Below are 14,730 nucleotides of genomic sequence, written 5' to 3'. Positions count from 1 at the left end.
CCCCCCCCACCCCAAATTAATTATTTACATTAGAAAAACATGCTGTTTGCTTCTCTGGCAGTTAAATATTTAGAAAGGATGAACTAATTCTCTAATTATTCTGAAAGTTGTTTTAAAACCTGATGAGTGGTTATTGTGATAAGCCTTTTGGAGTATAGAGAGCCCACCAGAGCCCCTGCTGTGAAGCCACTGAAATGAAATATCACTGTGGAGCTGACGAAGGCTTTGTCATTCTTGCCAATGTCAGGCTTTGTTTAATTTGTAGCACTGTCTCTCCCCCATGAGCTTTGAGGGGAAATGCACTCCTGGTCACATAAGCAGATTGGAAGTGGCCTTCTGGAAGAAGTAACCAGCAATGCCAAGACAGCTGCAATAGAACTGGATCAGTATTCCAGGTCTTCTATACAAAATATGGGAGATTTCCAATTTAAAGTTGCTTCTTTCTAAATTTCATGCTTGGCATTAGTCTTGGCTCCTGCCGTCCTAATGCAATAAATACCCTGACAGCTCCAGGGAAAGTGTCTTACTGAGACTTTAATTCCAGTCCTAACCAAGGGGACATGCATGCAGCGCTGTCTCGATGCAGGGAGTCTCTCCTCTTGCTTTCTGAGGCTGGTGTTGCTCAGCTTGGAGAAGAGAAGGCCAAGGGGGTGATATAATGGTTGTCTTCAGCTAGTTGAGAAAGCTGATGGAGCCAGAGATGAACAGCAACAGCATCTGAGGCAGGGGACACAAGCAGCAGCAAGCGAAATCCAAATGAGATATAAAGAAAATTATGTTCACCGAGAAGTTAATGTCTCCAAGGAGAGAAGCATTAAAAACCTTTCTGTACAAGACCCTGAGCAATCTGACCTAGTTTCTAAGTAGCTGCTCCTTTGAGCAGGTGGAGGGATTGGATGACCTCCAGAGGTGCCTTCCAGACGAGATTGCTCCATGGTTCTAATTGCAATGGCTGCGAAACCACCATGGCAGAGGCCCCTCTCTCCGCTCTGCAGACTTACTCCTCACCTTGCAGAGGTCCTCTGCAGAGAGGTCCTCTTTCCTCCTCCCTTCCTGTATCCACAAGCTCTTTCCCGAGACACTCACCCCTCTGGCAAGGTGCTGTTCTCCCCTGTCATTTGGAGAAGCCCAAAGCCAGCACAAGGCACACAGACAGCCTCCCTCCCTGATGCCCAGACACAGCCTTTAGCAGACAGTGCACAGCAGACAACACACACACAGGGAACAAACAAATCTGTTGGACCATCTGCCATGCTACCAGCTCAAGTCACAGCCAAGGAGGCGTTATGCACCACTGTGTAATAGTGTCTGGTCCCAGCCTTCCCAGAATTACATAAAACTGTGCTTTTCTCTTCCGAGACCTCAAAAGTCTGCTGCACTAATTGTGAACTCAGGGCAGATCCACATGGCTGCTTTGATTTCTCTAGATCTATATTCAGACTTGCAGATCTTGTGCTTTCTAAAAGCCTCGGCAGGAGGAGGCAATGAAAAATGACTAGCTTGGGAATAGGTGAACTTGAATGGATTATTTCAAAGTTAAGAGTAAGCTACTGCCAGATAACCTTGGTCCTGTCATTGCCCTTCACAGATCTCTGTTAAGGTGGTCAGTTTACAAGATGTGGCCTTAGCTGGACTTCAAGTATTAGAGAAGATCTCATATTGCTGTTACCTGTATTTGCTTCCTTAGAGTTGTGCAAGAAGCATTACTGCAGGTGGCTCAATATGGCTCTTATGGGACTGACCTGGGGACAGATAAAGCATCTTCAAAGATGAGTTTGTTTTATGACTGGGGAAAGAACTACCTCTGATTATTGACAATATCCTTTAGCGCAGAAGAACAGACTTTGGAAAATGTTCAATGCATGTTAATTTGTTTTGTACATTTACATTTTAAAATTATTTGAATAGACTTATGTTCTGTTCCATGAATAAACTATATATGTGAGTGGGTCTGAGAACAAATGCTGGCAGTTTTCCACCTTTCATCTGGGCAAATTTCATTCCTTTCTTTATCTGTTTGCAGTTATTCCCGCTTGGGAACCACAGGGAAGGAGTGAATCTGTTGCCTCTATATTCTTAAAAGATATAGTGTGAACATATAGTTACCTCTGTATTACCATCATGACTGGTTCTTTGAGCAAAAGAAAGCCATAGGCTTCAGCAGGTTTAAAGTTTTTTCTACCTCTTGCCCCTTTCTGTGAGACATTGGATGATCTGTAGGAGATTTAAACCCTCCGAGCTGCCCAGAGGGTGCCAGGCTTTATGGCCTGCACACGCTCAGTAGAAACACTCCCTCTATCAAATTCCTCCTTAAAATGCACCTCACCTCTGCCAAGATGCCTTTAGGTCTCTTTCAAAAGCTAGGAATTCAGAGTTTGGCAGCTTGCGGAGGTAGTTGTTCCAGCAAACTGAAAACTAGCTTATTCTCTGGCTTCATTTTAAATCATGTAAGTCTTCCTATTGTCTCCTGTGTGTTAAGCTGATTGTTCCAGTATTTGTCTTGTCTTTTCTTCTCTCAGAATTTCATTTTTATCTCATCTATCTGTCCTGATTATCATATCCTTAGAAGACACAGAAACAGGTAGTACTGATGATAATGTTAAGCTCTCTTGGGCTGATACTACATTCTGCTGAAATCTGTGCCCTGGCAGAGACAAGCAGCAGTGGATGAGAACGTATTGTGCTGAACCAGACTTCTCTGCAGGACACATCACTTGACAGCTCCAGGAGTTAGGGAATGCCAGGATTAACTGGCCAGACCCACAACTCTCTTCTGAGAAGCCCAATTTCTGGTTAACACTGGACCATTAAAAACTTTGAAGACAGTTTCCATTGTCACATTAATCTTACAGTGCATATTTTTGTACTCAATTTAAAAATATATCATGTAATACAATAAAGCATTACTAAAGCTAACTATAGCCCAGCCATTGCTAAGCTGTACTTTAGCTCAGCTTCTTCCTAATGACAAGGCTTGTTATTCTGTCATAGGAGAGGATTAGGTTGGTTTCATGTGGTTTTTGAAAAAAAAAAAGAGCATTTTGATTTTGGCGTCTTGTTTTTTTTCCCTTGTTATTTATCATCTTGTTATTTAGTAGATGCTTATCATGGTTTTTATTCTTATTAATGCTTCCAAGAATTTGAGTTGGATCAAGTGGCCTTTAATTCCCTAATTCTTCTTTTCTCTCTTTTTTTTTAAACAAAGATACATTTTATCTTTTTTGATTCTTTTTTTAAAAAATAAAACAACAGGTTCTTTTCTGCATAGCCTCATCTGCCCCTTTTCTGGGACTTGGAGGGATCTGAGGACCTCATTTTGGGGGTAAAGAGCACAGAAAAACTGTGAAAGCTGATGTGTATGAGGTCCTCCCTTCCCCTTCTACAACTCTTCCTCAACTACAAATTACACACAAGGATAAAAATGAAACTATGCGTGATCATGTAGAATGCATTATAGTCAATGCTGGCAGTGTTAACTTCTCTAACTATTTAATAGTTTAAAGCTTTTAATTAGTAAGAAAGCAACCATTACGGAAGTGCACCTTATAGATCTTGATGTGAAAAAAAGCTTTATAGCTCATCTGGAATTGGTACATCAAAGCCAAACAATATATATTGCCAAGTATGTACTTTGCTAAGCGATTTTTTGCTTTTCACAGAAGGAGAACCCATTAAGTGGGTAGTGGGAGGAAGAGGATGATCAGTGCATTGAAGAGGGAGCTGATTTTTGTCCTGCATATGTGTAGGCATTTCCAGCCATAACAGGTCTCTTGCCAGGCACAGCCTTGGAAATATTTTGCAATGAAATAATGGGCAGTAATTGTTACCTGTTGATTATGAGATATGTGGGCTTGTGAAGAAATCTCTGTAGATCTGAACTGTTCATAAGAGAATTTGCCCTTGAACAGACAAATCATGAGTGTCTTTCATGAAGCACACAAGACTGATCTTGCAGTCTCTATATAGCAAATTTATTCTCAGTGCTATTGCAGAATTTGTCGTGAACTGAAGAAGCTGTTGTAGTCACTTTTGGGTTTTTTTCTTAGGTAGAACCCCTCTCCCCCAACAGAGGGTCTTGAGAATTCAAGGTTGGATTCATCTCCCGGGGTTTCAGCAGAGTCATGCTGAGATTTACAGCTGGAGAGGTTGACGCTACAAGAGTACATAAACAGTTGTTTATAAGGGACCAACAAACTTTCTCAATATTCTCTAAATCAAGTGAGGGATTACACTGTCAATATTTCTATTAATCTCTAGACACCTGGAGCTGAAGAAACTGTTTTCTTCAGGGAGGTGGAAAAGAATGAAAGCTTATAAGCTCTACTTTCTTTATGTACAGCTCTTTTCCTGGTATTCAGTGGGAAATCCAGCTGTACTGAGATCCTTATATTTGTACCATGAAAAACTGGAACTTTGGGAAATATCCATAATTGGCTATTGCAGAATATCATTGTTTTCAATGCACACAAATCCTGAGTGAAATATGGTAATTCTAAAGTAATAGAGAACAAATCAAAACATGTCTAAACTCCAAATCAAAATTTTAGTAAAAGTGTCTGACAGAATATGGATAAGCTTCTCCTAAGAAGCTGTCTTTAGGCTGGTGTGGTAACCACGAGAACTTGCTTCCCACTTGTTTGCAGACACGGCTTCCTCTAACCTCCAAAGCTTTTTTTCCCATCTTCCCACAATCCCATCTCTCCTTTAGAGGCAGCTGGAGGGGACATTTATTCTTCATTATCCCATGGTGAGTCACTAAGCAGAAGAATAACTTCCTCCTCTAGGTCAGTAATAGATAACAGCAACAACGTGGACAAAATGCTTTGAAAACTTATGTTCAGACAAAGACCTTGGGTCCTTGGAGCAGGACAGCAATGTCAGCAGCTGCCTGTCCAATATGTTACTCCTTTGGAGTTCCAAACAGATTGGCATGACTTTCCCTTGTAGATGTCCACTCCTGTTTGAAAATAATGAATGAATTGGGTCTAAATAATGAAAATAATGAATGAATTTGGTCTAACCTTGACCCAATACAAGTGACCCATGAGATGACGATGTTAGTTGCCAGGTGGGAATTGCCTTGGTCAAACCAGCTTGAAGCCAGGCTGGTGCTGGTATCAGCCCAGGCTGAAAGGAAAAATCGCCGTTATCTCCATGGAGCATATCAAGATCCTTAGCTAGGAATGATGCTTCATTAAAATTTATTTTATTTTATTTTATTTTATTTTATTTTATTTTATTTTATTTTATTTTATTTTATTTTATTTTATTTTATTTTATTTTATTTTATTTTATTTTTGTTTTGTTTTGTTTTGTTTTGTTTTGTTTTTCCTATGAAAATAAGAAAGAGTTGCTTTTAAACCCAGATCAGAACTGATGAAGTCTCGTACATGGGTCGGCTCTTCCCCAAGCACCTCAGGCAAGTAGGAATATCCAAGCATTGCATTCCTGCTTGGAGTACTCTTTCACTTCCAAGTAATCCCCCCAAATCTGCAGTGCTTTGGTGAATTCTTTGATCCCGTTCATTTTCCTGAGCATGTTAATGCAGGCTCATGCAAAGTGGTCAATCTTGGGATATACAAACATTTGCCACGGTTCAAGGAAAGAAAACCTACAATAAAGATTAAAGCATTAAAGCATATGTTCAAAATATTATACAATATTTTGCATGCATGTACACATACATTACACAAAGTCCTTATTCATGAACAGTAAAAGATACCATTTGTATTGTTAAGGAGATTGATGGCAGTATTTGGCACTTGTGTGGATAATTATGGCAACTGAGTAAGGATTTGAGCAGAGATTTTGTTTCAGATCCTCATGTTTATATCATGCTCAAACCAATATCAACTTACACACACTACATAATCACCCATCTGCTCTAGAGTTTTGTACGATATAAGTTATTTGCATCCTACCCTCAACTTCAAGTTTAAATTATACTATGTATTCTGTGTCAAACTCGTGGAAAAGGGAGAATTATACAGCAGAGAGAATGGGGAAAAAATAGCAAAGTTCAGTCTGAAAGAGGTGCTATAGCCTCAGTGAAAATTAATGAGAAAAAAAAAAAAGATTTAATATAAATACTTACTGAAAATCAAACTAACCAAAAGCAATTGTTGAATTCCCCTATTGAGCACAATACTTAGTGCATAAGTAGCAGATAAAAAATGGAAATCTCTAGGAAAGAGGGGAACTGGTTGCAGCATTCAGCAAGAGTGCACATAGGTTTTAAAACTGTCTTTTTTAGGTAAGGATCATGTGTCATCCTTTTTGTTTAATAAACATAGCACTATATGAAACTATTTAATGCCAGGACAGGAAAACCTTTGTACTTGCTTGAGAGCCTGATGTCTCCATTAGACATATTTCAGAGGAATTTCCCTTTTGACTAGTGCTAGCACCATGGCAGGGAGCGAGCATATGAGGAGCCCTTGCAGGCATTGCCTGCACTCCAAAGTGTGCAGCAACGATCACCAAAGGTTTTGCTGCCCTGTCATTGTTTTCTGCAATAGAGGAAAATATTGTTGACAAGAAGCATTACTACATCGGTGGGATCAAGACCTTTCACGTTGTTAGTGATTTTCTTACATGCTTTTCGGAACTGTTGATCTGCTTCTTAGACTTGGTGAAGTGTTAAAGGTCACTAGAGAAAATTTCTACTTCACAAATGTTTTTGACAACAGCTGAAAACATCTGTAGCAACTGGAGCCACTTTTCTATGAATACAGTGTTTTCCATATTTAATTTTATCTGTGCATTGATTTAGCATCTTAGTGAGATGAGACAAGCTTTTCCCTATCTCTTTCTCCTAAGCTCTCTGTAAGATTAAAGGCAAAACATTTCTTGGTTCAGCTTAGCATGGTCGATATCTTATCCAATGTCAACAGTGCAAAACTGGTGGAAATGCCCATGGGAAAAAAAAAAGTTTCAGAAAAATGTTGTTCTTTAAATTTACAGTCTGTTTTACAGGGGTAGTTGGTGTGTTTGTTTTCTTAAACCTCACTACAGTTACTCATTTTGAGAGTTGATAGTTGCTAACTATCACATGGATTAAAGAATAGCACAGATACAACTGAATCTTAATATCAGTAGTTTTTTGAAAAAGCAAAATTGCCTCTAAAAAGTAACATAAATCATTTTCTGTGTTAAGCAAAATACTTTAATTACTCTCATTAAATTTGGTTTTAGGTGTACTTCAAGTCCATTGCACCGGTTACCTTTAAAGAGGCTTTGGCCTCAGTAGAACTTTTCCTCAGGTGGGACTTGAGCTAAAATTTTGTAGGACTGTTTTCAAGACCGTTGCAAGGGTAGGGACTTTTGGGTGTATTCAAGAAAGAAGTCAGGTGAGTATCGTAACTGTTTTCAGTGTTATGAATATATGCATATAGGTGTGTGTGTGTGAAAGGCTGTCATGACACTACCCCCTCTTCCTTCCACTCCCTTCGTACGAACAAGCCGTGCCACTCCACGGCTATACAGGCATCTGAGGAGCAGACTGCCCTTCCAAGTATGCACTTGTCCTCGGGTCAGGGAGGCCCAGGAGAGCAAGCTGTGCTAGCAATGTGACGACCTAGCTTCTCCTTTCTTGCTCTGGTTCCACTGCAAGATGGAAGGAATATTCCTTCTATAGAGAGACTTTTTGTGTTGGCTGGGTGCCTAGCAGTGCCTGAGGAAAAATTTCTAAGTTCTAAAAAGTTAAGGAACTTCTTAAGTTTCTGTTCAGCTGCTATTCTGCCATCTGTACAATGCTCTGCCCAATTATCAGCTGCCAATGCACCCATAGTTTTGTCCTTCTTTATGGATATAAGCTGCAAAATAAACCAAACAAAATCAAACCAAAAAAAACCCACTCAGAACTCAGTCTCACTTCCAGTCATATATGTTCATCTATTTGAGATAAGCAATATTCAGCACATCTTTAAGGTAAAACCCAGATAGACTCTCACAAAAACAAATGTAAACTAGTAACACAGAATGTCTACACAGGGGGACCTAAAATCCGTTTGTTAGTACCTCATTAACTTCTGTATTTCCTAATAACTAAGCAGGCTGTTATGCAACTTCAGCATTGATTTAGCTCTGTTTTAGCTTCCATTGATTGTATTTTTTGCTACTGTTCACAGGACAGTATTCATAGGTATATAGCAAACAAACCTGGTTGGTCTTGACGATTTACAATATAAATAATATAAAATAAATCAGCACTATCTGTCTAAAGAGGGTCCAATGTGCACTGATGTTATAGGTATGAGTTTTTCAGGTCTACAGGTGCAGAAGAACAGCTTAAAATGTGTCTTTTTGTGTCTGGAGTAAAGGCACCCAGTTGTTTGGGTGATTTTGGCCATGGAGGTGACTGGAGGTTGCATGTTGCATGGACTAGATGACCTCTGAGGTCTCTTCCAACCTTAAGCATTCTATGATTCTATGATTCTGTGTTATGGAGGAACATTCATTTGGTCTTTGCAGCAAGTGATTATTTTGAGCCCCTGCATGGAAGAGCTGGTGCTCAGTAGCTGTTTATAAATCTTCTAATTTGTAGGACAAATTTGTTCCTGCCCTAAACAGCTGTTCCAGACCCAACTAATTCCAAGTCCACAGGCTTGAATCCGGTCTGAACAGCAGTGCTCTTTGCTTCCATTTTTTTTGTGTTCTTTTTACAGTTGAATAGTGCTTTAACCCCAGATTATATCATAAACATTAACCAGACCAGACATGAGTAATCACTTCTGAAGAAGAGCAAATAATGTAGATGTTGTTTACTATTCTTTTTTTTTTTTTTCTTTCCCTCAGGGATCTTCTATTTAGAGAGAGGTCAGCTGCATAGTAAAAACAGGGAGCTCTGATTAAGTGAAATCACCACTGAAATTGCCAGAATTTCTGTTCATCAAAACATGTTGTTTTGGGTTACCCAAAACTTTGGGTTACCCAAAGCAATTCCTGAAATCTATGATGAATGCACCTAACAATTTTTTTCCCTGAATAATTTTGAATTAAAACAATAAAACATTTAGTTTTGATGTTTTTGAACTAAAATAGTGTAAATAAATTTTTCACTTTTAATTTTGTCCAACTCTTACAACACTTCTCTGACCCTCAGTAATGTATAACTTTTCAGCTGGGTTCAGACAGAGTGTGCTTGTGTTAATACTCACAGTCCTTTAATAGCAGGAAGATCAGTGCTCACAGAGTAAGCAGAATTAAGGAGAGGGGTAGAGCAAGGAAACGGTCTTCTTAGGCATCAAAGAGTTAATCTAACAAAAAGTCAAGTACTGTACTTCCCTAAATAAGCATTATGGAATCCATTCAGACTAGATTTTATACAGATCCTTCTGGGCCAGTTAATAACATGGGCTGCTGGTAATGTAATAGACTTTATAAAAATTAGAAATGTGTGAACTATCATCTAGAGGTTTTTGGCAGAACTCAGTTGCTACTATGGTTCAGTAATAATGGGTCGATACTGGTGCAGTCAGTTATTTGAGTGGTGTGAGAAATGCATGATCTGGGAACCTGGGTGCACACATACCACACATTTGTAGATGGAGCTGTGCTAAGATCATGATGATGCGAGAGCTTTCAGATGAACAGATTTGTGCTCAGCTGAGTGCTCTTCCTGCAATTAGCAGGCTGATTGCCTGACTCACCTGGCTTGATTTATACATGCTGGGTATATACTTTTGAATTCTTATGGATAAGCATTCAGACTCTCCTGCTGATAAAGGAGAAGCTGAGAGTGTCCCTTAGGCACAAGCACAAAAAGGAGCCTGATTCCTAAATTCATGTACTATGTTTATCATCTTCCCTCTCATAGCTGATACTACTTGGTAGAGATGCTCCATGATTAAAGCACTGAGGAAGTTAATCAGCTCTCAGAGACCTCTCAGAAGGATGCTGCTATAACTTTTGCTCCTTGCATTCTTGTGCTGTTTTTGGACTATTGTGGCAGTTTTGCAAAGGTAGGTCAGTGAATGGAAGTGTGCTGGGCACACGAGCAACAGCAAGGCACTCTAGGAATGGGTGCATGTGTGGGTAGTGAGCCTGAATGCAAGAGGAGAGGAGTTAATGGGGCAAGAAAGAATATCTTCCTATTTGGAAGCCACAGTATGCCTAAGGCAGATGCTTTGGCGTAAGGTATAACTGAAAAGGGTGCTTGTGAGCTTCCATATGACTACAGAGGTTTTACCTGTTTCAGTCTTATTTTTCCACCTGTAGAAATGATTGGTGTCCTTGTGAGAGCAAAGAAAGGTTGTGAGGTACTATGTACTGCAAAAAATGCCTGTATATGTAGTTAGATATATCTATGCCTTTTCCCAAGTTCCTCTTGTGTTGCTCAATTTACATTAGCTGTAGATGGTGTTGTATACTTTGCCTTTCTCTCTTCGTCTCTTTTTTGGGTCTTGCTTATTTCTACAGCAGTTTCTCAAATGAGCTAATAAGTGCAGAGTATCCCTTGATTGACAGGGATAAGGTAATTAGTGATTACCTGTAGGAAAGGCAGAATATAGCTTTGTTATTCTCTTGTTGTTAGATCTCCTTGATCTCATCAGACTAGACCAAGCATTTTTACGAGGATGATCCTGCTTCATACTTTCCTTCAATAGCAAATTTTGGATGGCAATTTTTTTTTTTTTTTACATGGGCTTAATTTTCTTATGTTTATGCACACTGCAATGCAATGGATCCATCTCATGGTCTTAAATAATAATTGATTGCACCTATCTGTATACTAGAAGGCTAGTTGAGTGATATTTGCTAATATTTACAGTAAATGCGACAGTAAATAAAGACTATGAGGGACCTAGATCACTTCTAGGGAACTCTAAATATTAAGAAGGGAAAACTTCCATTCCTGCCTGTGCCATCTGGCTCTGTACAAAGCTAAGAAGGAAACACTTCTCCCTGTGCTGAGCAGAGTGAGAAACTGTCTCCTCAATCTTTTACTAAAAGACTTGACTGCATTTTTATGGCCTAAGTGTAATGTTTTTGCCAGTAACTGTATGTAAACATAGTGACTTAATCCAGTTTTGTATCTTGAGGAAATTTTTCTGTGTTTATATAGGGGTTCGTTGCAAAGAGTTTTCCATGTCTGCTGGTTTTTTTTTTTTTCCCCCTTCTCTTTCTTTTCCTTTCCTTCTATAGAAAGAGAAGAAGAGTGCTGTATTTTCTGTAGGACTTGGCTACCCACCCAGGCAGATGATAGCTCAGTGCTCATGGGACTTGCTGTAGTTTTTACTGAGTTTGCCTCTCGTTTGGGTTTTATCATTTTGGGATTTTATTGATATTTTGCCATTGGGGAAAAAAAATAGTGAATAATATTCCCAGTGAAAGGTAAGTGGTGTGAAATGAATGGAAACTGATTTGCTTTAAATCTGCAGTTTTAAGAAAAACAAAGTTTCTAAGTTGCTTTTTTTCTTTCGTTAAGCTGAGGCTGTGCACCTACTTCAGATCAGTTCCAGATCAAACTGTTTCATTTTATAAATTTACAAAAATGAATAACTTCCCTATTGCTTTGAACTGTAAGGATTCTTCTGAACTCTTACAAAAATGGTTCAGTGGCCCAGAGAGAGCTGCCTTGTGTTTAATTTATATCTAATCTACGTTCCTTCTATAATAGCACAGGGAATCTAAGAGCCTGGATTGGAGAATGCCAGGCTTTCAAAGCCTTTAAGGGTTTTTTTTAACCTTAAAATACTTTTTTCCTTTTTTTTTTAAAGTTTATAGTTGATGTCATTCATCTAATTAAAACTTAAGAAAGGACTTTCCCCCTTATCAATCTCCACCTGTGACCCTTGTGCATTATCAAACCTCTTTATGATATATTGCTTGAGATAAATAAATTGTTCAAAGATGATCCTGCGAGGGAGAACCTATTTTGTTATTTCTCTCTTCCTTTCCCAGCCACGTACATATATGAATTCTTCTTTCTGAATAATCCAAACATGTATTTGTAGGTCTTAAGGCAAACTTCCATGGTTGCAGCATATTCTACACAGAACAAAATTAGTGGTACTCAGTTTTGTGCACTTTGCTCCTGAATGAAGGTTGAGCAGCAGTGCACAAATGCAGTGAGTATCATGGGTACTGCAGAGCTGTGGAAAGAATGTCTCTATTTCTAAACTACACAGATTTGGATTTCTGTGAGAATTTTTTAGATGCCATTTTTAAATGTTAAAATCAATCCATCCTGCAATACAGGCAGTTGGTATGTATCTATAGCTCCCACTGACTTCAAAGGAGCATGTAGGAAGACAAAATGCCTGATGTGTCAGTTATGTACATGTGATCCATTTGCCTACGGAGACAGAGACTTGCAAATGGAAATCATTAAATTTCATGGAAAGCTTTAACAGAGTTAGCAAATAGTTTATTCAGTCCTAGTTTTATAGCACTAGAAGCAAACTTGCTTGTATCTCTGTCTAAGCCCTCTTCCCTCTCCCCCAACATTGCCTCCACTGCCTTTTAGAGAAATGTGGCTGGCGAGAAAATACACTTGAATGTGAGGATGAGAGATATCAGCTAGACCATCAGTTTTCCCAAGCATTCATAGGAAATTTACTGCTCTGCTTCTCAGACACCGAAGAGTTCCATTTTGTTACTAGAAATAATTTCTCAGTTGCCAAAAAACCTTTCAATGTCATACAAAGACATTTGTAATGATTCCATTTGACCCGTTCTTTGGATCTTGCTCTCAGGTTTCCTAATTGAGGCATCCACCAAACGTTGTCACAGACAACCCATCCTTTAACCTGTCAGGCCAAGGGTGTAACACCTTGGTGTGTCTGATTCATGCAGGTATATTTAGTACTTATTATGAATTTTGAGACTACAGAAGCAGTGAGGAGGCTCAAAAGCACATCAGAAATGGTTTTGTTGTCTGCTGCTTTTGTGACTCTTTTGCAAATCCTAAAGATAAAGGTGTTGGTATTCAGGTATTGTAAGAGAAACTGACACAGCTTTCAGATCAGCTGTCCAGCTAGTAGGTAAAAGAAGAATCCAAGTTCTTTTGCTTCCTTAAGAAAAGAAGAAAGTGAGAATTGTTCATTTTGGGAACAGATAAGGGGGAAAAAAAATCAATCGCCTTTACATTATCCAAGGACTTTTTTATCAAAAAAGACATTAAAAAATGCCTTCCACCCTATCCTTGCTCCTAATTTTCCTTCCTTTCCAGAGCTGCTTCATTCTTATCCACCAGCCGAAAATGTCTCATTTGGTCTGCACTTGCCCCATGATCCAGTCTTGCTCCCGATCTGTCAGTGTCTTGCCTTTCCCTGGCTCTTCATTCTCCTTTGGCACTTTTCCTTTGAAACAGCTTATTATAATTTGTCTCGGTTATGGAAAACCCAGCCTTGCTCTTGATTCAAATTGTTCCTCAGCAACTTCACCATCTTTTCCTGTGATTATTAACACTTTTTTTTTTCCCATTTAGAGACATCCAACTCTAATGCGTAATGTCATCCAACAGGCCACAGCTTCCTAATACAGGTCTTCCTTGCAGCAAGGCAGTGCTTGTAGGAGAAACAGCTACGCTTGTCTTCTACTTGAAGAGGAAAAATGCTTTGATTGTGATACAGTGACACCTGGCTGTGCCACTGGGCATATGGGATGTGAGTATGAGCCTATTAACCAGAAACGTGGCCACTGATTAGGGAATAATCCACCATCAGTGGAGACTGTGGACTCGGCCCAGGCTTTATAAGACCAGCAGAAGCTGGGCAGGCTATTCATAGAAACCAAAGTCCATGATTTGGGCCCTTGGAGTAAATGGGAAGAATTCTGGGGCCGTGGAGATGTTGAAATTTATTTTTAGGTATTTTATTTTGAGATGTGCTCAATATTCTTGATCCATGGGCATGTCTTGCTTCTCTATGGGCATGTGTGATGGAGGCACTTCCATGCACCCAGTTGTAAAAAGTCTCTGATTTTTCTCCTCAAAGCAAGTGGGTCCCCACTGTTTGCCCTGAGCAGGGTCACTATGATGTGGTTGTGTCCAAGATATCTGTCTCCAAGCAAAAAACGAGGATGCACTGACCTACTAACCTCATGGAAGTTGTTTAACCCACCTGCCTTTCTGGTCCCACACAGAAAATGGATTTCCTAAATTATAAGGCAGTTGTAAGGCAATGCCCAGTAAGCAGGAATATGCTCCAGAGCCGTAGGAAAGGAGAATTTGAAATATCTAAACCAGAAAAAGACTCTAAAGGAACCAGCCGTTGTGCTATGTTTTGGCCAGAGGCAGAATTATGTGCATTTTGCAGCCTTTTCACTTCCGCTGATGGTAATTATTTCAACAAGTGCATTTCAAAGCAATCAAGTGAGTTCCCAGTAACTTTGTAACTAACAGTAAATAACAGAGAAGAAAACTTTCCTATCAGCACTTGCCTGTGATTGTGACCGTCTTGTAACAGCTAATGTGAAGTTGATGTTATTGGGGGCTAAGTGTAGGTGATGCTTTCACTAGAGACACTGCTTTTTTTATTGAGTCTCGCTATGAGGAAGGTACATTTTTCTGCATTATGATCATGACAAAAGATAGATATCACCACTACCAATGGAATCGTTGCAAACTTTCCTTTGAAAGTTTCCTCACCTCCCTGGTGAGGCCACATCTGGAGTACTGCGTCCAGTTCTGGGCTCCCCAGTACAAGAGGGATGTGGAGCTGCTGGAGAGAGTCCAGCGCAGGGCTACCAGGATGATCAGGGGCCTGGAACATCTGCCCTATGAGC

At 39.6% G+C, this 14,730-nt stretch overlaps 1 long non-coding RNA gene across 1 annotated transcript in view; it reads left to right on the top strand.

The window, feature by feature from the left end:
- The first annotated feature begins 13,518 nt into the window (after positions 1 to 13,518).
- Positions 13,519 to 14,730, top strand: part of LOC112953397 — a 3,002-nt gene continuing 1,790 nt past the window's right edge. Inside the window, exon 1 of the long non-coding RNA XR_003250570.1 lies at positions 13,519 to 13,610. This is a non-coding gene — a long non-coding RNA (uncharacterized LOC112953397). The remainder of the gene's footprint in view (positions 13,611 to 14,730) is intronic.

The sequence above is a fragment of the Nothoprocta perdicaria genome, unplaced genomic scaffold, assembly GCF_003342845.1.
Source record: "Nothoprocta perdicaria isolate Ctin4 unplaced genomic scaffold, notPer1 scaffold_108, whole genome shotgun sequence".
NCBI classification, from domain to species: domain Eukaryota; kingdom Metazoa; phylum Chordata; class Aves; order Tinamiformes; family Tinamidae; genus Nothoprocta; species Nothoprocta perdicaria.
Note: the sequence above shows the minus strand (reverse complement) of the source record. Positions and strands in the feature narration are given on the sequence as shown.